General features: G+C 40.0%; 1 long non-coding RNA gene across 1 annotated transcript in view; it reads right to left on the bottom strand.

Annotated features, from left to right (window-relative positions):
* The window catches only part of LOC112969217, a 225584-nt gene that overhangs the window by 97522 nt on the left and 106602 nt on the right, over positions 1–21460 (bottom strand). The window contains exon 3 of the long non-coding RNA XR_003254644.1: positions 2296–2398. This is a non-coding gene — a long non-coding RNA (uncharacterized LOC112969217). The remainder of the gene's footprint in view (positions 1–2295; positions 2399–21460) is intronic.

A 21460-nucleotide genomic window follows, 5' to 3' on the forward strand; every position in this document is an offset into this window, starting at 1 on the left:
TATTTTTCATCTTTGGTTAGGTCAGTTGTTCTGACGTATGTTCTGCATATCAGAAACAGGAAGCTGGGGCATGAATTGGTGGGTTTATCAGAAGCTGAGAGCTAGTGAAAAAGATCAGTAAGAACATCAGAAGTAAAGGCTCACACAGCAGTCAGTGATTGTGTTAGATCAGAAAGGCCTAAAGAAAGCAAATAGAAAAGCTGAAGCTTTTTTATTGGAAGGCTAAATTATTTTCCTGCATCAGCCTTCTTTGCTCAGAACATCAGGGAAATACTGATCTCAAACCTAGTCTTTTTTTTTTTTTGGGGGGGGGGGGGCTGATAAAGAGGAGCAACTATCCAAGACTGTAAACTGCTAATATATGAAGCACAACCTTAACCAGACCCACAAGGTGTAAGAGTTATGAAGGAACTAAAATTTTAGAATGCACGAAAACAATCACTGTTCCAGAAGACTGGAGGTACCAAGCACAACCTTTTTTTAAAAAAGTCTCTACTGGTTATTCAGGGCATTACTTTGAAATGCTCATTAAAAACAAAATATTAAAACAGCTGGATGTTCAGGATGTCACAGAGTCTGATCAGCAGGACTTCTGCAGAGAAAACTTGTGTCTCACTAATCTGCTAAGAATTATTTAAACCTACCAATAACATAGTGACATAGGACAATTTATTTTCATAGTGACCCTAACAGAGACGATCAGGATACTGGGCAAGACAGAACTATAGTAAAATGAGAGTAGCAGTTCTCCTACCTCACTGGCCAGGTGGCTATCCCCTTTCTCCCAATGACTTCAGTGGGACCAGTTCCAGTAGTAAATGCTTACAAATGGAAATAAGGGGTTCACAATTGATTAAATTTATAATCTTCACCAAGGCAAGGTGTAACAAGGTTTTGTTTTGTTTTTTTTAAGACAATTTAATTAACAGTATTTTACCAGCAAATTAAATCAAGGTCACAGCTGACTTTTTAGCTGTTATGCTAAATTTAAAGCTGATTAATTAGCACTTTTCGTTTCTGAAAACACAGTTCACAGGAATGTACTGTTTCAGCACATTAAGAAAGTTTACATTTGCTTCCTAAATTCACTGCCTGTAAGACTATGGCCCCTCCAGAACCTATCAGTTTAGCCTGAATAGCTCATATTTTTTATTTACACTAGAAATCAGTTATAATCTTGGTTGCTGGGAAAGGAGGAAGAAATGAAATCCTAGAATAGGAAGAGACACAGAAATGGCCCCTAACATTTGTTAGATTATTTACCAGATTCAAAGGGAAGCAACAGAAGCTTCGTTAGTTGGGATGTTCATCACTGGATTAAGGAACTCTTAGAAAATACACTGTGTGAGAAGAATATGAGCCTCTGAAAAAGTATGCCCAAGACAAGAGATATGACATGTAAACTCTGGAAATTTCAAGTGAATACAACAAAGGGATCACAAATTAAAAAGCCTACTGTCCGAAGCAAAGCAATTGAGATAGGAGACAGAAGAGGAAAGAACTGGGACTAGAAATTAAAAGAAGGTGCTTAAGGCAGTGGAAGGGACAAATGGAGCCCAAAGAATAATGTAGCATCAGAGAGAAAGAGGCCTGATTTCTCTCCAGTAAGGTTTTCTCTGTGTAGGCCAAAGGAGCAAAAAGAAAATATGAGGATTTGTACCTCACAGGGTCAGAAAGCACTACTATGTAGTAGAGAGGCAAGGCTGTCTTGCACCCAAAAAAGTTTCTATAGGTTTACATAAAGGACAGCTACTGAGCTTCAAGAAATAACACAGATCAATTGACAGAAGAAAAAATGGGAGATGACAACAAAAATGAAAGAGGCTTGCCGACTGAAACAGTCTGGAAACAAAGCCAAGGCAATAGCTGTCTGAACATTGTTGTAATACATAAGCAGAGTGCAGAGCACCCTGAGCCCATTATAAGGCCTGGGCCTGGAGCATCAGTGCCAGGTGGCAATGTGGGCAGCATTGACAGAAAGTGGTGTGAACGACAGGGCAAATATCAAGTGTTAGGCTAATCCAGGTACCTAATTTGCAGGTGGAAAAAATAAGAGTGAAATTATGTTGTCTCAAAACAAGAAGCAGACTGGAAGTACAACTAAAAATGACTTTTACTGTGTGCTTCACTGCACTACTTACCTCTCAGGGTTACTCTCCTCACATTTTAGTTGACCTCATTCAAAAAGTGTGTATGTGTGCATTGGTGGATTCAGTCTTTCATGGTTCATTTCACCCTTTGCTGTCACAGATTCCGTGTGGTAAAGAGCTAGTAGGCTTTATACATGTATTATACCTGTGGGTGGTTTTGATGTATTTCCCAAAAATCTCCTCAGAGGTGACCTTCAGCAGTACATTTGTTCAGGAATGTTTCCTTCTAAGGACTCACTTGTTTATCTCTGAAAAACAAATTAGGTTTGAATTACAATTCAATTACACAGAATCACAGAATCACCAAATGGTTGAGGTTGGAAGGGACCTCTGGAGATCATCTAGTCCAACCCCCTGCTCAAGCAGGGTCACCTAGAGCACATTGCACAGGATCGCGTGCAGGTGGGTTTTCAATATCTCCAGAGAAGGAGACTCCACAACCTCTCTGGGCAACCTGTTCCAGTGCTCTGTCACCCTCACAGTGAAGAAGTTTTTCCTCACGTTCAGATGGAACTGTCTGTGTTTCAGTTTGTGCCCATTGCCTCGCGTCCTGTCGCTGGGCTCCACTGAAAAGAGTCTGGTCCCATCCTCTTGGCACCCTCCCTTCAGATACTTGTACACGTTGATAAGATCTCCTCTCAGCCTTCTCTTCTCCAGGCTGAACAGGTCCAGCTCTCTCAGTCTTTCCTCATAAGAGAGATGCTCCAATTAAATTGAAATTAATTGTAATTAATTGAATACATTGTAATTTAAATTTATTCAAGCTGAATACCTTGAAATTATGTTCAACCAGTCTGATGCTGGTTGAAATATGAATGGAGACTACCACAGATTTTCCATTTTTCTCCATTATTTTAAAGTTCTCCTCCATATATCGACCATATTTTAGATACCTGGAATCCAAAAAGTTTTCAGTGGCAGCAAAAGGGCTGTTTCTACCAACATCACCCTACCTGACATGGCACAAAAGTGAAAATTATCCCAAACATCTGATAGTGATATGGAACAGGCTAGAAGTGTTGGGCTATGCATATGCATAATACTTGTCTGTCGGAGACAGATGAATAAAACTTTAGTATACAGAAATGTCATAAAGTGGGAAAAATCTTGAGTTCTTTTAGACAGATTAATAATTGTGTATCTAGCTTGCTCAGATATAATCCAGCTCACCTTTCTTTTGAGAGAATTAAAATGTATGTGTGTGTGTGTGTGTGTGTATATTTCTAAATATATATTTGTATTTCTGAATAACAATAGCAGTAAATGGTAATCCAGTGGTACTAGAAAATGCATAAAACAAATATAGCTTTTTTTTTGTTTTTCTTCTTCAAATTATTGCATTAATGTTAACTGTGATAATACTATCACCTTCTCAGTAGATGGCAAACAGATTCAGAAGGCCAAATTCTCACTAGCTGCTAGCAGGCACAATTCCAGAAAATTGAACTTCACATGTGCTGCCTGTCCAAAACTGTCTTCCTGATTCAAGTAGCAGGTACCATCCAGGACTTCGTTTTCTCCAGGGACATTTACACTTAGTAGGCTGGGTTTTGGCCTAGCTAGGCCTACTGGTCCCTCTAGTGTCACTGGATGCAGCATCTAGGTGAATTTTGAATTTTTGGGGGGTTGTTTAAAGGCATGTAAGGCTTCTTAATATGGGTGAGAATGAAGGCCAACACATGCCACCGCCTTCCTTGGGGCGTAGACCTCCCTGTCGCCTGCCAGAAGCCAGCCCCCAGCTCACCCACTGCCCTGTGGCCCCGTCGGGGCGCTCCGTGGGGCAGCCCCACGGCCCCACCAAGGGCGCGAGGGGTGGTGGTGCCATGGGACCTCGTGGCACATAGCCGAGCAGGACCGGCTGCCAACAGGCCTCGCTGCCCACCGCCGTTTGTAAGGGCAACATCCATCCTGGGGAGACATGTGGGCCTCCATCCCTGGCTTCGGGAGATGGCCGCCAGCATCCCTGGCTTCAGGAGATGGCCGCCAGTGTCCCTGGCTTCAGGAGATGGCTGCCTCTGTCCCCAGCTTCAGGAGATGGCCACCTCCGTCCCCAGCTTCAGGAGATGGCCACCAGTGTCCCTGGCTTCGGGAGATGGCTGCCAGTGTCCCTGGCTTCGGGAGATGGCTGCCAGTGTCCCTGGCTTCGGGAGATGGCCGCCAGGCTTTCGGCAGCTCCCTTGGCCCAGGGGTGCAGGCAGCACCGGCAGGGGCCGCCTTCCACCCCACCCTCTTGCCGGGATCGACCCCGGCATGGTGCTGCGGCGCCTCGTGCAGAGCAACTTCAGGCTTTCCCACTCGGCCCAGGCTTACCAGGTCCCAGATAAAAGTCTAGGCCTTACTGACAGACACAAAATAAATAACCAGAAAGAAAGCTTTACAGTGTTCAAGTCAGGTCTCTATCCATTGCACACGGCTGCAGTTCGGACCTCGGGTTCGGTGTCRCGGCTGGCGCTGTCAGGTGCGCCGCTGCGGGGCCGTTAGCCCTGGGCTCCCCGTGGCCGCTGCAGCCTGCCTGCGGCCGGCGGCTCGTTGTTTACGAACAATGCACGCTGTCACTGTGTCCCCATTACTAGCAACTGCTTATTAGGATTATTGTTATTATTAAGCTAGCAGGAGGCTGAATCCCAGGTTCCCAGCTCAGTTTTTATTCACACAGTGTTATTCTCAGTAGGTAAAACCTGACTATGACATGATTATTTGGTCAATATTACTCTTTCATTTCCAGAGCTATGTGGTTATGCTATCGCTCTTCATGTGCCCTATTTACCACTCCCACCAGTAATAAACTTATCGAGTTATTCTGCAAGAACAGAGGATCTGCCACTCTGTTCCGCTCTGAGGCAGGGAAAGTAACTTCTGATCACAATATTGTTTTATTTTGTTTTTTTCACATAAGAGTCAGAGAGAGGGTGACTCATGTTTCAGTTTGCAATTCAGCAGCTGCCTCCTGCTGTCCCCCTGAATCATCAGTTTGGATGAAGCATGATTGCCATGATCTTCATCGTTTGTAGGAAGGGCATAATTAACTGACCCTTCATTTCGTAGCCTTATAAAACATCCTTGCGCAATCGGGCTAGACAGTGTTTGTTTGGAAGGGATGCAGTGAAATCTGAGAATTGGCTTGTGAGAGGAATTTGCAGTGTCAAAGGAAATATAATCACAATTATTCACTTCTTTTGGTTCTGATTTAAGAACTGGCCTTGATATGAGGTTAGTATCAGTCTAAAGGGATCTTACTACAGTCATAGCTGAACGTTTTAAATAACTTTATCTTTGTTATGTAAGACTTAAATTTTCTTAACTTTCTCTTAATGTAGAATTTGCTCTTAATTCTGGCAGATCAGTATACGTCTGCTGTGTAGATTAACACTGAAGAAGAAAAAAGTAGAGGTATGATCTATGAAAATTTGAAAACATTGAAATAAACTTTGGAAACGGAAATTGAAAACTTTGAAAATGATTTGATACAAAAGTTCAGATACTGCCTCTTACCACAGTCTTATTTTCCATGGTATCACAAATAAAGAATATTCTTACAAGGTTGCTGATGAGACAACTGAACCAAAATCTCTGAAGCATAGGTTCAGGTCTCGTGTGCTCAACTACAGCATGTCATATCCCCTTTTCATTAAGTGTATTCAGAACAACCGCCTAAAAAGTTTCAGGTACTACCTTCAGCTAAACTTTGTGGATGAAGTTATGAATGCATAGAGTGGTTTAGGGGCTTAGTAAAGAGGTCCTAATTTCTAATATATTAAATGTTCACTGTGGGGACTTAAGACTTAAGTCTTGAGACTTAGGCCTGACACTTAGCATGCCCTAATGTTCAGCACCCTTCACTAACTCTGAGTCAATTCACGCCATGCTGCTTAGTCATGTGTGACTAACATAGCAAAGTGGTCAATTTTCAGATCTTGTTATGGGCATACTGAATAAGAAGGACTCTAAAACAGCTGTTATTAGAAGTTAAAAGAATTTATGTTGTTATTTATGTAATTTATGCTGTTTTTACAGGAGAATATTCAACACCACATTTCCCAATAAAAATTGTAAGCATCTCCCAAAAATACAAATCATTTGTAATGCTTAAGGAAAGCTGCTAAGTGACAATAAAAATATTGCCATATCTATTATGATCAACACACTTAAAGAAATACACAGATAAAGCTTCTAAATCTTTCATTGCTTATACAGTAAGCAAACACTAACTTTATCAAAAATTATCAAACTTTTTACTGAGTCAAAACAGATGTCACTATTCAAGAAAAATTATTGAATACATTTCTTGAAATACAAGAATAAAGAAAGTCTAAAATATACAGAATTGGGAAAATATAAATACATATCTTCTTGCCTATCACTTTTCTACTGATTAGACACTTATTTCAGAGTATGTATAAATTAATGCTTATCATAATTTTATAGTGTGTTATATAAATATATCATTGTTATAAGAATATACTAATAGCTATTTATTATTTAATGATATTCTTCTGTAGGCACTAAAAGCAGAAGCATGTACCAATCTCATTATTCGTGTATATGGAGGTCAGCATAAGATAACTAAGTTGTGATGAAAAGCCCTATTTTGTACATCTTTGGATATATAGCCAGCACAGTATTTCTGGCATCTTTTAATCATTCTTTTTGCTGTTTTTAAAATACTCAGGTGTTAAAAAAATGATGTTAGGTAATTTAGTTAGGCTGGTGTCACCTAAAAAACTTGATTAGATTTCAAAATATAGCCCTTTCATATCTTTTTTAATCATTCACTGACTGCAATGTGCATATGAATAATTCATTACTAGCAAATAAAGTAAGACCACAACTCATTTCCAGAGATGTTGCATATTTATTCAAGAGTCACATTGTTTCGAAAACCCCTTCCTTTAATTTTTTAATGGTAACTATTTTTCACTGAACTTGAGCTAGGGAAGTTGACATAAAAATCATCATTTGTTACAGCAGTATGTGGATGCTGTTTAGCTGAACACACAGCTGTTTGAACAGTTCTTTGTGAATGTTATTAGGGAATGCCCACAGAAAGCCTGTTTGTGTGCTTTACTGGTGGGAGTTATGGAGGGGATGGGGGTGCTTCTTTATATGCATTGAGATGTATTCTCAACTAATGTTGTACAATTTCCTTGCAAGTTTTGAATCTCCTGGCACGTTTTTATGCTCTCTGTTGACCTCGTCATCATATAAAACATGGCTTGAAGAAAGGAAAAACAGGTGGAGGCTCAATTTTAGTGCTTTCCATTCTGCCCTTACTGTTTCTTCCCATCCAGCTTTGCTCCCTCTCCTCTTCCCTCCCCCACTTCAGTTAGTTACCCAGCAAAAAGCAACAAGTGAAAAACTAACCAGGGAAATGTTTCACAAAAAAATTCCATGGCACCCTCTCCCTGACAAACACATACAAAAGACGGCCTTAGTAATAACCACAACCATCCAGCAAATCCTAAAAACCCTACATAATGAACATATGAAAGTGTGAACTGCTAAACCATGTTATTCAGCTAGTTCTTGGCAAAATAGTTTTACATAAATAGGTTTGGCATTTGGTTAGAAATAGATGCTTTTTTCTTTTTAATACACTGGAAACAAATTATGTTCAGAGCTTGCTCTAGCATAGATAAATGAGAGCTAACATATTTTTAACCTGATTACATTCTGAAGTGATGTATAGAGGCACATAGCTACAGTAAGTGATTCCATGGAGAGAAAGGGGGAGGGAGAGGAAAGCCCTCCACGGATATGATAAGGAAAGCTGGGATGAATTGTGGGCTCTGTTCTCTGTTATCCAAGGGTGGCTAGCTGTTGCTGCACTAAAGGCCTTTATTCCCTGCCTGTGGGAAAGTGGTGGGCGAAGGCTGCATTCTCAGTTACACTGCACATGCAGATTTTAATTAGCTGGATTAAAAACAAGACCGTATCATGTCCTTTAGCAGTATTCTATCTAGAAACAAAAGATTTTCTTTCCTGGCTTCTGCAAGCAGCACAGTACAGCATTAATAAAAAAAAGGTCATGGCAGTTCAAGATGAAAGGTCACACATGACAGAAACTCTATGTGATGAGGACATCATGTTTATCTCTGTGATAAGGGAGCTCTGTCCAGGCAGGTCAGCCCAATGTGCCTCGGCAATAGGAAAATATAAACATATGGGGTGGATAGATGGTGGACTGGGGAGTTTGGCAAAGTAGGTTCAGTTGTGGAAGCAGAGAAAAAGAAAAGAGAGAATTGTTAGAGAGACAATGAGCTGAAAGGATCTAGCTTTAAAAAAGATAGAGAGGGTCAGAAAGAGCCTGAGATGACGCCTGGGATTATGGCTGCATAGCAGAGCTCAGAACCTGCACACTGAATAAAGCATGGAGCCTGCAGTGATACCCTCTGCCAGGAGGCAGGAAATACCAGCTTGGGCCACAGTGCTGTGTCCTCAAGCACCACAGACCACTCACACCTGGGCAGAGCTTGCACCCTTCTGCCCACTAAAGGCAGATACAGATATTCTTCCCTGGGTCAAGCTGCAAATCTCTGTCTGATTCCAAAGGCTCCCCAGATTGAAAAGTGCTTGAATTGGGTTTTTTTGATTTGAGCCACTATGATTATTATTTTTTTAATGAAGGCCCAGGCTTGCTCCCAGTGAAGATCGCAGGAAYTTCTGTTTACTTCCAAAGGAGCATTAGCAGCCCTCTAATGCGCAGCCTTGCAAGGCTTTGCCCTGGAATGCACCGAGCACTTTCAACATCGTCCTTATCACTGGGAGGGAGATGCAGGCCCTCAGCTTCTCTCAAGATCGGACTGTGAAAATAAACACATTATGGCCTTGCAAACCTTAACTGATGCAATAATCTCACTGGTTCTGAGTGAAGTTACTGCCATATGCAAGCATCCACAGGAGTGTGCTTCAGGCTTAAGGGGCAACATGAAAGGGGGAGGGAAAGGAAGACAAAGGTAGATCAGGTCAAATGTTCCTTCTCTGCTTTGATATACTTCCTGCTTTCCTAAGTCCAGCTCAGAAGAAAAGATCCCTTTCTATGTAAATTGTTCTGGGCAACAATTCCATTCTCTTCTTCATAATATTTTCATTAAATAGGATTCATGCAGCCCAGGCCAGGTATGACTACATACATGTCAGGCCTCGTAGTCTCTTTCATGAGACTGATCCATGAATAGGTCAATTAAGAAACAAAGAGCCTTTTTAACCTAAAAGGAACATTGGGCTATGGCATACAATCAAGTTCTCATGGTTCAGCAAGGTGCTGCACATCAAATGACTGTATTAATTAACAGCACACTCTTAGCCTGTAACAAACCTGAGGTTAAAAATGCATTAGCTTAAATGTCATTGAAATCAGTACTTGTCAGCTCCAGTAATTCAATCATATGTCTGACATCTAAGAAAAGTAAAGGCTAGTGCTAGAAACCAGAAACCTTCTGGATGAAACAATACTGTTTTTCATTTTGAGCAGCAATTCAATATAGTAGTTACCTACTACACAAACTTATAATGCAATGATTAAAAYGTCCCAGTTCTGCTGCTGATGAGATCATTGGGAAATCACAGTTTAATCCAATAAATGTAGGTCATTTTCTGTAATCTCAGTAATGCAGCATGGCCTAATACAATCATTTTGTATGATGAGCTTTTTAAACCATCTTGGTCTTCACTGTCATTTATCTTTAGAATAGGAAAAAAGATTATAGCATGAATTGCCTGATTCTTATTTATATTGCTGCAGACAGAAATGTAGTATAGTATTGTGAAGGATAGTTTTACATAGGTTAGTTGGGGTACTAGATACACAAAGTTAGCCCTAGAAACAGAGAGCACCTGGTACCCAGACTAGCTCGGCCATTCCCGTATAACACCTCAGGCTTGTCTAGACCCAACCTCAGTGCAGTGAATGTGAAAGGATCTTGACATAGGGGTGAATCACTCATGTCTATTCTGCAGGGTTTAAAATAAATTCTCTTCCCAGATATGTGAAAAAAGTTGTCACGGATTTCAAAGGGAGCTTTATGTTCACATCAGTTTAGAATGCTTATGTGACCTCAAGGACCTGAGGTGTTTGTATCTGAACACCTCACAGCTTTTTACTCTTTTATTCAAATGGGGTGCTGAGTCACAGAAGATCTAAGTGACCTGCCTGATGTCATAAGAGATCCTGCATMAGGGAGAAGAGCTGAAGCTGGCTGGTTTTCCAGAACCTCAGCTGGTTTGATAACCCTTGAGGTCAATCAAAACTAACAACCAGTTTTGAGCAGACGACAACCCAACTTTATTGCTCTATGAGATTAAAAATGTTCATATCAGTACCCATTTGGTGAAAGATAGAACAAGAGAAAAAAGAATCCAGAGATGAAGGAGGTGAACAGACTAATATACTTCTCAATGGCTTCTGACCACTGAGGCCAATAGCGGTTTTCTGTTGACTCCTAGCAGTGTGACTGGTATTTCACTCTGACACTAGATGAACTAAACAGGACCAACAAGGCACAGGCCTGAAATCATCCACACTACTAAATTGGTCCCTGGTATAGTTTAGACCCAAGCTTGCCTGCACTCATCCAGACAATGCCAAAGCACAGTTTGAGTATTAATCTGGGTCAGGGACCATCTCCGATAGGTATTTTGGACACGGCCATCATGATTGGGAGGGTAAGAGAGTTTAGCTGTATGAATGCAAGGTCTTTTATGCCAGCTGGCCTCAGTGAAAAGTCTCTGACCAATTTTACTTACCAGTTTAGATGTAGCCAGGGTGTCCAGTTCTTCCTTTCTTTTCCAGTCATACTGAAGCTAGCAATCAATTCTCAGAGCAAACATTAGCATTGCAACATGCCATACTGTAGGGTGATGGTATTAACATGATTTGACCATGCAACTTGTATAAATGCAACACAGTTCATTATATTTTAAAGAAAAGCACTATTATGTGGACAGTGGACTGAAGCAGACCTAGAAGTAATAAACCACAACATAAAATGATACAAACAGTTGAAGAAGGAATAGGTCAATTTGTTTCAGTTAATTAGGGGCTAGTTCTCTGTTACTATAAAGATGTCTGCACAATAAATAAATATACAACTGGATAGTCTTTTTTGTAAATATAAGCTGTAATATTATGTAAATTCCAGATATCACTGTTAACATTAAAAATACATACTGTTACTTTAAATATAGTAGAAAAAAATGGTAGGTTGTAGATGGAAAAAAGAAGCATTTTAAACAAAGACCTTCTCGTTTAAAGCAATAATCATCAACATGTGGCTTCCTTGTAGTATGTGGCAGCTGCAACAACATTCATATCTCAGTGTGCCTGCTCTTAGGCAGAGCAAGAGAAGTGCTAAAAACAGTAGCATTCCTCATGGATCTGCTCCAGATCCCACAGAAATCAGTGAGAATCTAGCCTCCATGCTTGCTTTCACACTTGGGCAGCGCAGCAAATGTTGAGCAAACAGACCACAACTATGAGGCTCGCTCTCAGTAGTCAGGCAAATAAGAAACACTTTAGACTCCATCCCTAGAGACAGGATTTGGGGGAAAATAAGAAAGAGAAGTAGAGAGATGACACCAGAGCCACCTGGTTCCTCCAGCTAAGTCTGTCTTGCATTAATCCTAACATTTATAAAGACCTTGAAGTCTCCAAAATCCATCAAATAAATAACCATGGTGGATGTTGTTTATTGGGGGGTAAGGGGATATGGCTTTTATTTGTTATGACCCTTAATATTATGTTGCAAAACACATTTTCCATACTAGAAATACTCATAACAAGATATCAAAGCATCACAACATGAATACGAGTCTCAGGCTCAGCTGGTCTACATGTTCTGGGAGGATCATTAAAGTGTCTACTACTGGGAACCGAGAAATAATGACATCTCTCAGGAAACAAATTGCTCTTTTCAGCTCTGCACTGGACTTTTAGTGCTTTTACCCCCTTTAAGATCATTTTATGGGGAAAGAGAAGGGAGGGGGCTGACTGATCTCTTCTCCAGAGAACACTGCGCTAGATAAGAAGATAAGGGCTAGTTCACAAAGAAGATAAGATCCCTCTACAGCTGCACAGTAACAGACCAGCTACTAAGGATTGTGAAAGGCGAGCTCTGGCAATTTAAGATGCACATCAGAGAGACAACAAAAGCAGATGTGCACCCACGCCTCAGCTTTTCCAGTATCCTCGGTGCACATGAGCCAGAGCTCTTAAGGAGGGGTCCAGCATACACATTTGTATTTGCCTAGTGGTGAGGTGGATTGCAAGTTTATAATGTTCAGCCTGCTTAGCTTTCCCACAATAAAAATATTCCATGTCAATGTGAGTCAAGTTAGGAAAACAGATCCTAATTCTCTGCTCAGACACATTCACTCAGATTGTTTCCCCCACCTCCTCCACATGTAGGAAAATAAAGAATGTTAGGAAGCATGTTAGGCCTCCTATGGTGGTACATGTCAAACACTTTGAACTGAAGAAGTGGTCTGAAGAAGTAATAGTGTATTATGTGTGAACTTAAAATCACACTTGGGGGAAGTGAGAGGAGGTAAACTAATTTCCAAGTAGTGTCTAAATTAACTAATGSTATAAGCAAATTATATGGGACTTTGGGGTTTTTCTTTTTAAATTTGACAGTATTTTTGAGATTTAATTTCAAGTCAGAGATGTCCATTCCCGCCAAATATACCCACAAAAATGGCCTATGTAAACCTGTAGCCTAACCATTTGATCCTAAACTCCAGGATTACCTTGATAAATGACAAATCACTGAAGAAAATCCTAACTGTGATTAAATCATACAAGTAAGGCAACAAATGAAAGACTTATTTAATTTCTTGCAGATCAGTTCTCTGTGGATCAAAAAAGAATAAATATTTTCTTGAGGGTCTCAGAACTGGTATTTAGTACTGTGGCATGCACAATGCAAACACRCTTTGCTCACAAAGACCTGGCACCAGCATTGCTATTGTATAACACAGCTTTAAACCTGCTCTGAAGCAATGCTGTAAATCAGGAATTGTTCCACCAAAGTCAATGGAGTTAAATGACCGTAAAACTGCTATGAGAGAGAAATCAGATTGTTAACCTCTAAAGCAGAGCTTGCATTCCTCTCACAGCCTCTGTTTGGTCAGGCTATATTTTACTCATTCAGAGCCTCAAGCTAGGAAATAAGTATTTGATTGTAGTTGAGCTATACTTGATATAACTTAATGATATAAAACTTTTAGCATAAACTTCTTGGCCCACATCCAGTAACATTGCCTAAATTGGAATGGAGATGCCTGAATATCTGCTAACCTCAAACAGTACTCCAGCCCATCTTCTGCCCACACTGTCTAACTATATGAGAACCCAAAAGCAATTACATGCTTCCTTCTTTGACTTGGAAGTTCCCACGACATTTCCCCAGAAACACTTAAGACTCACCCAAGCAAACGAGAGAGACAACCAACCTAGCAGAGAGTGCTGTGCTAGTAATAGATAGCTGGTCCTTGCTCTTGAGAGTAGCTTGACATTTTATGTTATATTATTATTGACTGAAAATACAAAACTGGGAGCCTTAGAATATCCAACATCCCCTCCACTTTTTAAAAGTGAGCTTTACTTGCTGGGGGTTTTTTTCTCAGAGAGAATTTTTGACCTGAATTCTCAGTGGGTCAAGGTGCTTACTGTTCGCTACTGGATGGCTGAAAGGAATTTCACATTCGCTGGACAGGAGCATGGAGGCACCTTTGTTGTACTGTAGGATCAAAAGATGTAGGTATTCAATTTAGGTTGTCTAAATTGCTCTACAGTGGACATAAACTACTTTGAATTTAGGTAGCATGGCCCTGTGTATCCACAGGTTATGATCCAGCCAAGAATAACTCCTCTTTATAATGGACCTTTAAGCTCCATTAAAATGTCACATTAATGCTCAGTAGCAGTCAAAAGGCAAACAGGATGTCAGGAGGTTTTTTGGAAAAGTGTAGAGAACAGCACACAGGATGCCTTTCTGCCCCATAATAAATTCTTGGTGAATACTGTGTACACCTTTGATCCCCTCATCTCCAAAAGGGCATAGCAGAAGTAGGAAAGCTACAACAAAATTATCTGATGTGCAGAAAATCTTGGGAGAAACCACACAATGTTGCACAGACCAAAAGTATAAAAAGTACAAAATACAATAAACTCTTAAAAGAAGGGTCCATCAAGAGCTACTGAACACAGAGATATGGAATTCTTCAGTTCTTATTTGTTTCCATGTATTTTGAAGATCTGATCATTCACTGCACTTAGAAGAGGTTCTGCAAGCCATATTTTTTCATTAAGTTTGTAAATAGCCTTAGGATTCATAACAATACAAGGTTATATAGTATGATAGCAGTTTTACATATATACTCAAAGGAAGAAATATTAACTAGAAGTTAAGAAGCTGCCACATCCAGATCTGAATTTTAAGTTCTTCACATTTCAGAGGCATCTGGAGTTTATTTAATGATTATTATTATTACCTGTATGCTATATAATGATTTAATAAAAATGGGAAGCATGCACAATTATTCAGAATCCAGCCCCTAATTTCCAGCTATATCATAATTTTAAGGCATTTATTCAAAGTATTTGAGTTTGGCCCTTGTTTGACTGGAAAACATGATAAGAGCCATCAAAAAAAAATTGAAAAAAAGTCCAGGAAAATACACAGCTTATATTTTTTGCAACCAGATGTCCAGAAGAACAAAGACAACTGCAGAGTTTCTGATCAGCCCTTAAGCCTCTGTCACTGCAGGGAGGGGAGGAGGATGTCAGAGAGGAAAGGAAAGAAGCCCTGGCCTAGATTAAGTGGGTGCATTTCTAGAGTTTCACTGAGCTTTCACCCTGGCTGCCAGGCCACCCTGGCACCAAGTGCTCCTTCCACAGTGTTTCAGTTTCTGTTTTCTCCAGGTGGTAAGGACCTTTCTGTTTTATCATAGTGTAAATTTGGGTTTGGCAGATACAAAAAAAAGTGCTGTTCACTTTCTCTGGGAAATGTAAACAGTATCACACCCAGCCAGCACTACCAGTCAGTGCAACAGCAGAAAAAGCTCCAGTTCATATTTGGATTTCATGACTGGAGCTGCACATCTAGATGAAAAGTAGAATAATTAGTTTGAGAAGGCTCATCCATTTATCCTGCTGGCACAAAGACCTTTGTTTTATTTTATGGGATTTTAAGGATCTCATTTCCCGTTTTTGATTATTTAAAAAGAAAAAAAAAGATGCTGGTGTGTAAAAAAACAAAGCAGCAGAAAACTCTAAAAACATTCAGAGAGGGTGCAGTGGTTTTAGCATTCTGTTTGTGTGATTCCAATAGGTGTATTTAAATGTAAATGTTACCCTTTCACCCTTGAGCCACCTATTCTTACAGCCAGCAGAAAGAGAGCATTCATGGTATAATGTCTTTATGAGGACAGATCTTATACTTAATTTCTCATGTGAATCAAACTCTTTTATAACACATTTTTGTGAGATTAAAAGAACAATATTAGTCTAGTGGCTCAGCAGCCAGATCACTGCCCTGTCACATGGGAGACTTGGGTTCAAAGAGATGGCAGGCAGCTTAGCTGGGAAGTGCATGATTGAAACTATAGTCACAGATAGATTCAGTCTTCCACTCTCACAGAATTGCTCAACTTTGCATGATCCACCCTCACAGGCCAGCCAGAGCCATCCTCCATCCAGTTCCTTACTGGAAACTGTGTCCAGCTGCTGGTCTGTCACAGGGTATCATTAGGAGAAGGTCCTCAAACCSAAAGTCTTTAAAACATTTGCATTAGCTTGCATTTGCACTGTGGGGAGGATTTTCAGGAAGGAGGAGAAAGACTTTTTCAACAGGTATTTCTAGACAACTGCATTGTGTCCCCTTGATTGCCCAGTTTCACTCCCATGCACTGAATCATTGCACATTAATTTTACCCATCCACACGGCATGTGGCTGCCTGAATTGCACTGCTTGCAAGCAGGTATTGTCTGAGATTGTTACTAGAGGCACAATGTGATAATAAGTTTGACAGAGTAGCTCAGACCCTGTTATGTCAAGGTAGAGCCCCACTGAAAACTAAGGGGCCCTAAGTGCTCTACATTGAAGGATTCATTTCTAGAGCAGAGAAAATGACTAACTTCATATTGGCTAACCAAGTTTAAAACCAAGTTAAGCAGAGGTCAAGCAAATTGGTTTGTCCTATTTTGCCCCAGTTGAGTCAAAATAATGCTTAATATTTTTTCAAAATCAGTTTTATTTGGGCTGGAGCATGATTGCATGTGACAGAGATCAGAGTTTGCACCACCTCCATGCAACACTGAATACTGTTGGTAGCATGGCTGTAAGATGGCTGCAGGCTGGCTGTATTGTGGACTGCTGAATGTTTAGCACTGTTGATTGCTATGATTATTTTTTGTTTTGTGATGCTGCTTAGAAGATGCAGTGATAGAGATCTTTGTGCAGTGACATTCAAATGCTTAACAATAAGATATTTTTCTCCTCAAAGATCATACAGCTTAAGTCCAAGCCATGTTATTTTCTCATTCTTTAAAAGTTGTGTGACGCAAGACAGAGAAGCCTGTGTATGCCACAAGTGCACACACCAATGTCAGGCAGCCCTGCTTACTTCCTTCACTTCCCCTTCCCTTGATATAGAGCATATGTCTCATTGTGGCACTAAGCACATGAAAACTAAGGGGAAATAGGCTATTATTTTAGGAGGTGCAGGACCATGCACCTGGAACAGTGAAATACTTGGAAAGAACCTCTGTAAATGTTTTAAGCTGTAATATATTAAACAATTAAGAAGCGTTGGTATTTCTGTGCTTGAGGGCATTTAAAACAGGGAAGTCCCCTTTAAAGGCACCAGAGCGGAATGTGTATGGTCATGCTCTTTAAAAGAAAAACTACTTCTTTTTTTTTTCCTCCTTTCAGCAAAAAGTCCAAGTTTCAGCTGACTTGCTCTTTCAGCAGAGGAAGTGAAGCCAGATAATTTTAATGCTGTTTTAAACAGTTTGTTCTTCAAAAAAAAAAAAAAAGAAGAAGAAGAAGAAAGAAAAGTCCAAAGAATAGAACTGGTTACCTTGAAAGCTCTACTGAGGTAATTTAGAAAATAGTTTTGATAATAACTTTAATGCATTACTTGTGTACCTAGTATTGTCAGCACTACAGGTTACTACAAGTTAATCGGTAAGTTGCTGATACCAGCTACAACCAACCCTTAAGAAATCCAACATGTCTTACGTCTTTGCTTCTGTTTTCCTGAGATCAATAAATCAGTGTCCATGCAACATCAAATTAGCATGAAAGAACAAGAACTTAATACTGACAATTCTTAGCTGAGCAAACATTCAGCATTAGAGCGTATTTAATGAATGTTTAGCTAATTCTTCGAAAGCTCTTCTTACTATGTTTAAAGTACATGAGAATGCAATACAAGTTCTTTTAGATAGGCAGACAAGCAGAGAGACATACACACACACACACACGTCGTATACACATACATTTATACATATGCATATATTCCAAACAGACAAGATCTAGGAAACTTTACAACACAAACAAGAAAAAAATTACCTACTAGTCTCTACAACGCCAACAAGCGCACAGATTCTCTGGAAAAAAACTTAGAACAGTCTGTTATAATATTTTGAAAGAATGTTCTAACAATCATTTTCACCAAAATATTTTCTAACAAAAAAATAAGGATTTAATACTGCCACTAGTGGAAAATGTCTGCTTCAAGTTGCATGTAAGAAAACAAATACAGGAATTGGCAACTTCTGTGCAGTTTTAGCTTCCACCGACTAATTATAGCAGGCTTTTGCTTTAATCATTTATCTCAGGGCAGCCCATCAGATTAACTGGAAAAAGAAAAAAATATATATTAAAACTTAGTGAGTTACTGGAATCTTCTGGAACTAAAAGCTATACAGATGGTCTGCAACATATTTGTATAGAAGATGCCCAATTGTTGATGGTTTTCCAACTATTATAGTAGCATAGTAAGAAGGCAGATACTGGGCAGTGAGCACTGAGCAACTGTTGTCACCGAGCCTTCCCCTCTTGGCTGCTTCCCCACTCACCCAACGAGCAGTTTTGGTCTCCCAGAGCAGAGACAAAGGTTGCTTTGGAGAAGCAGGGAAGCCTCAGAACACCATGTAGATTTAGGGCTGGATAGAAGGTATTGTGCAGAGGCCATGCCCATTACTCATCCGCTGGCAACGGGCTCTCTTCCTTTTGTCTGGAAAGACGGTAAACTTTCAATGCCATCTGAAAACAGAAGGCCTTTCACGGAGGGCAAGAACTCTGCCATCTCAATCATGTGAAAATATTGTAAACACTTTCCCAGCCCCCATTCAGCTGTCCGAAAAGCTGAGCTAGAAAACACCAAACAAAACAGGAAGGAAAGAAAAGGGTGTGTGTGCGCACTTTGTTTTAATTCATATTTTTACACTGAATAGGAATTTTACTTGAGGTTTTCTATTTTCCTTAATATTAGTGAACAGTGTTAAGTAGCTGTTATGGAGGAAAGGCTGTTAAAAGCCTATTTTATGATTTAAAACATAGCCGGCAGTTTCTCTCCAGCAGAGCATCTCTCATATTTTGTTACAGCTTTTGCAAGAGTAGATTTCAAATGTGCTATAGGAATTAGAATTGTCTTTCAGTGCTCAGGTAGACCCACTCCAATGAACTTTTTCCAGGAGAGGCCCCCTCCAAACATTTAAACAATACAAATGCTGTATTCCTGATGTATCTTAACCTATACAGGATTGGGTACAATGCCAGCATGGGAAGTGACTCACAGGGAAGAATATGCTCACAGAGAAATGGTGTGTGTGTGTGTGTGTGTGTGTGTGCGCGCGCCTGCATATATGTTTGCATATCTATCAGATACACAAAATATGCAAAAGTATGTGTTTCAGTTTGTACAAAATTGTTAAACTGCAGGTTTTGCCTGATGATACCTTCTGTATAGGTTGTGCTGGTGCAATATACCATTAACTCTGGACAATTACTCAATTTCAGTGCATCATTTGGTTATGTAATTCTGATGGAGCTCCTTGCTGAAAAAAGACAGGCTTGTTCTCCTGAAGTCATTGACTGCTTGAGATTCATAGTAACTTTGAAACACAGTAACTCATTAGCACCCAGTTTCTTCAATATTTAAAGTATCATGGTCTCATTGTAAATTGGTCAGCTTAACACTGGAGAAAGGCAAATAACTATGCTGCAAGTAACTAGGAAATACACTTGTTTCCGTGTATAGAAATCTTGCCCTAAAATAACATTTCAGGCCCACATTTTGTTTGCAAGCCAATTCTGAAAACAGAGCAGGAGCAGGTATCCCTGGTAAGCCTGGAAGTATTCCTCCTCCCTTAGAGATAAATCCCCTGTTCCTGACCTAGAAGAAGACCAACTGCCATTGGTGACTTCTAGAGGGATGTACCACTGCTGTCTTGGAGAGTATTTCTTATGAGTTTTCAACAGTATTCAATAAATATTGTGCCCTGACAGAAGGTCGTCTCTGATGGGCAGTGAGACCTGAGTCCTTCAGAAGCACACAGTGCAGGGGCAAGGCTCTTCCACCTGATTTCCCCTCACCCTGCTGTGGATGCAGACAATCTCCTAAACCAAAAAGGAGAATTGATTGTTTAAGTACATTGTACAGGGATATCAGTTTGTAGACCAGCTTTGCTGTCGAAATGAAGATCAAATGTGGAAAGACACAAATGCAAGTAATGCATGAACCCGCATAGATTAAGGCATGCTTGGTGCTCAGTTTTCCACCAGGCACACCTAGATGGGCTGTCCCTTGGCATCCCTACAAGGCATCTGCCTACAGGAGTCCATGTGTACAAGGAGCAGGTAGATCTGGGAGTTCATAGTGCTCCTGGATGTGTCTCAGACTGCTCATTAAGATGAAGTCGATACGTCTGTTTTGGCATCTTTGGACTTTCTGCTCTGGCTTCTCCCTTACTAAAGAAAAGACCTATGCCTTTCCCCATATTCCTCTATGCATTCCTTTATGCTGGTGAAATCAATAGCTACCTAGTAAATCAACATTCCTGTTCCCTATTTAAGTAGAATTTGGAAACTGTAATGCACAAGAATGCATGAGGAGTTATTACCAAGTAAGTGCCAGATGTGGCACACTGGGAGGGCAGGTTCCCCTCACCATCTCCCAGTATACCCGCTATGCATCAGTATGGCCTAATACAAAGTTTCACAAGTCCAGCACTTGAATTCCATACCCAAAAGAAAGAATGCATATTAGTAAGCTTGTAAAGTCACTTTGCCTTTCTATACACACAGTGAGAATAGGCGATAATAGGCTAAAGAATGAGGAAAAGTATTTGCCAATAACTGAAGAGGGGTTGATAAGCTGACTGATGCTTTACATTTAAAATGCATTCCTTGAGACTGCCTTGCAAATGCTATCTCAATGCTTCCCTCCCCCTCTCCCCATTTTATAAAAAGAAGCTGCAATAAATTAGAATTTTATGAGACTCCAAATAAAAACCTTCACTAAAATTGAAAACAAGACATGACTGTATAAGCATATGGAAGTTTTATGAGAGGAGAGGAAAAAAAAATGATCCCAGGGCAATAAAAAATCTGTCCCACTCTTTCTTGGTCTTTACAAACCAAGAGTTACATGAGACAGATGAAATAGTGGTACATCTTCCAGCAAAGATGCATTACAGTTTTCTTATTCATTCCTCTGATGCAAGGCGGCCTAATAAGAACTAGTCTTAAGATTGATTTTCTGACTTTCTTTGTAAACTATTTTAAAATTATATATGGAAATGAGATACTTTTCTGCTTTGATATTTAGTTCAAGGGTAACCAAGCAGCAGTGGCTTCCTGGGCTTTCATATAGTTTTCTTTGGAATTGAACACCGGACCCTCTAAATTCTGTTACTGGCTTTTTAAATGTTTTATAGGTTAAAGGCAGTTTTGTTTAATTTATGTTTTCATCTTTGTTCCAAACCTCAGAATGATTAATTTTGATCACTGTATACACACTTTTACTTCAATTTTTAACCTTTTCTCACCTTCTGGCCACACCTCCCTTCCAGGATGGTGTGAGTAACGGATTTTGTTTAGCTAAATGATGGAGTGGCTATTAAAGGTTGTTTCGCTTTGTTTTTAAATACAATGCACTACATTCCAGACATTTCTCCTAAACACAGTGGTTTGGAACTCTAGCTATGAAATTTGGGTCTGGCTCTAAATTACTGCAAAATATGTAGAGAGAGCTTTTAGATTTTTTCTCTCTAAGATGGCCCAGACTTGGGGGCTGATACCCAT

This window comes from Apteryx rowi, unplaced genomic scaffold (genome assembly GCF_003343035.1).
Source record: "Apteryx rowi isolate R43461 unplaced genomic scaffold, aptRow1 scaffold_34, whole genome shotgun sequence".
NCBI classification, from domain to species: Eukaryota; Metazoa; Chordata; class Aves; order Apterygiformes; family Apterygidae; genus Apteryx; species Apteryx rowi.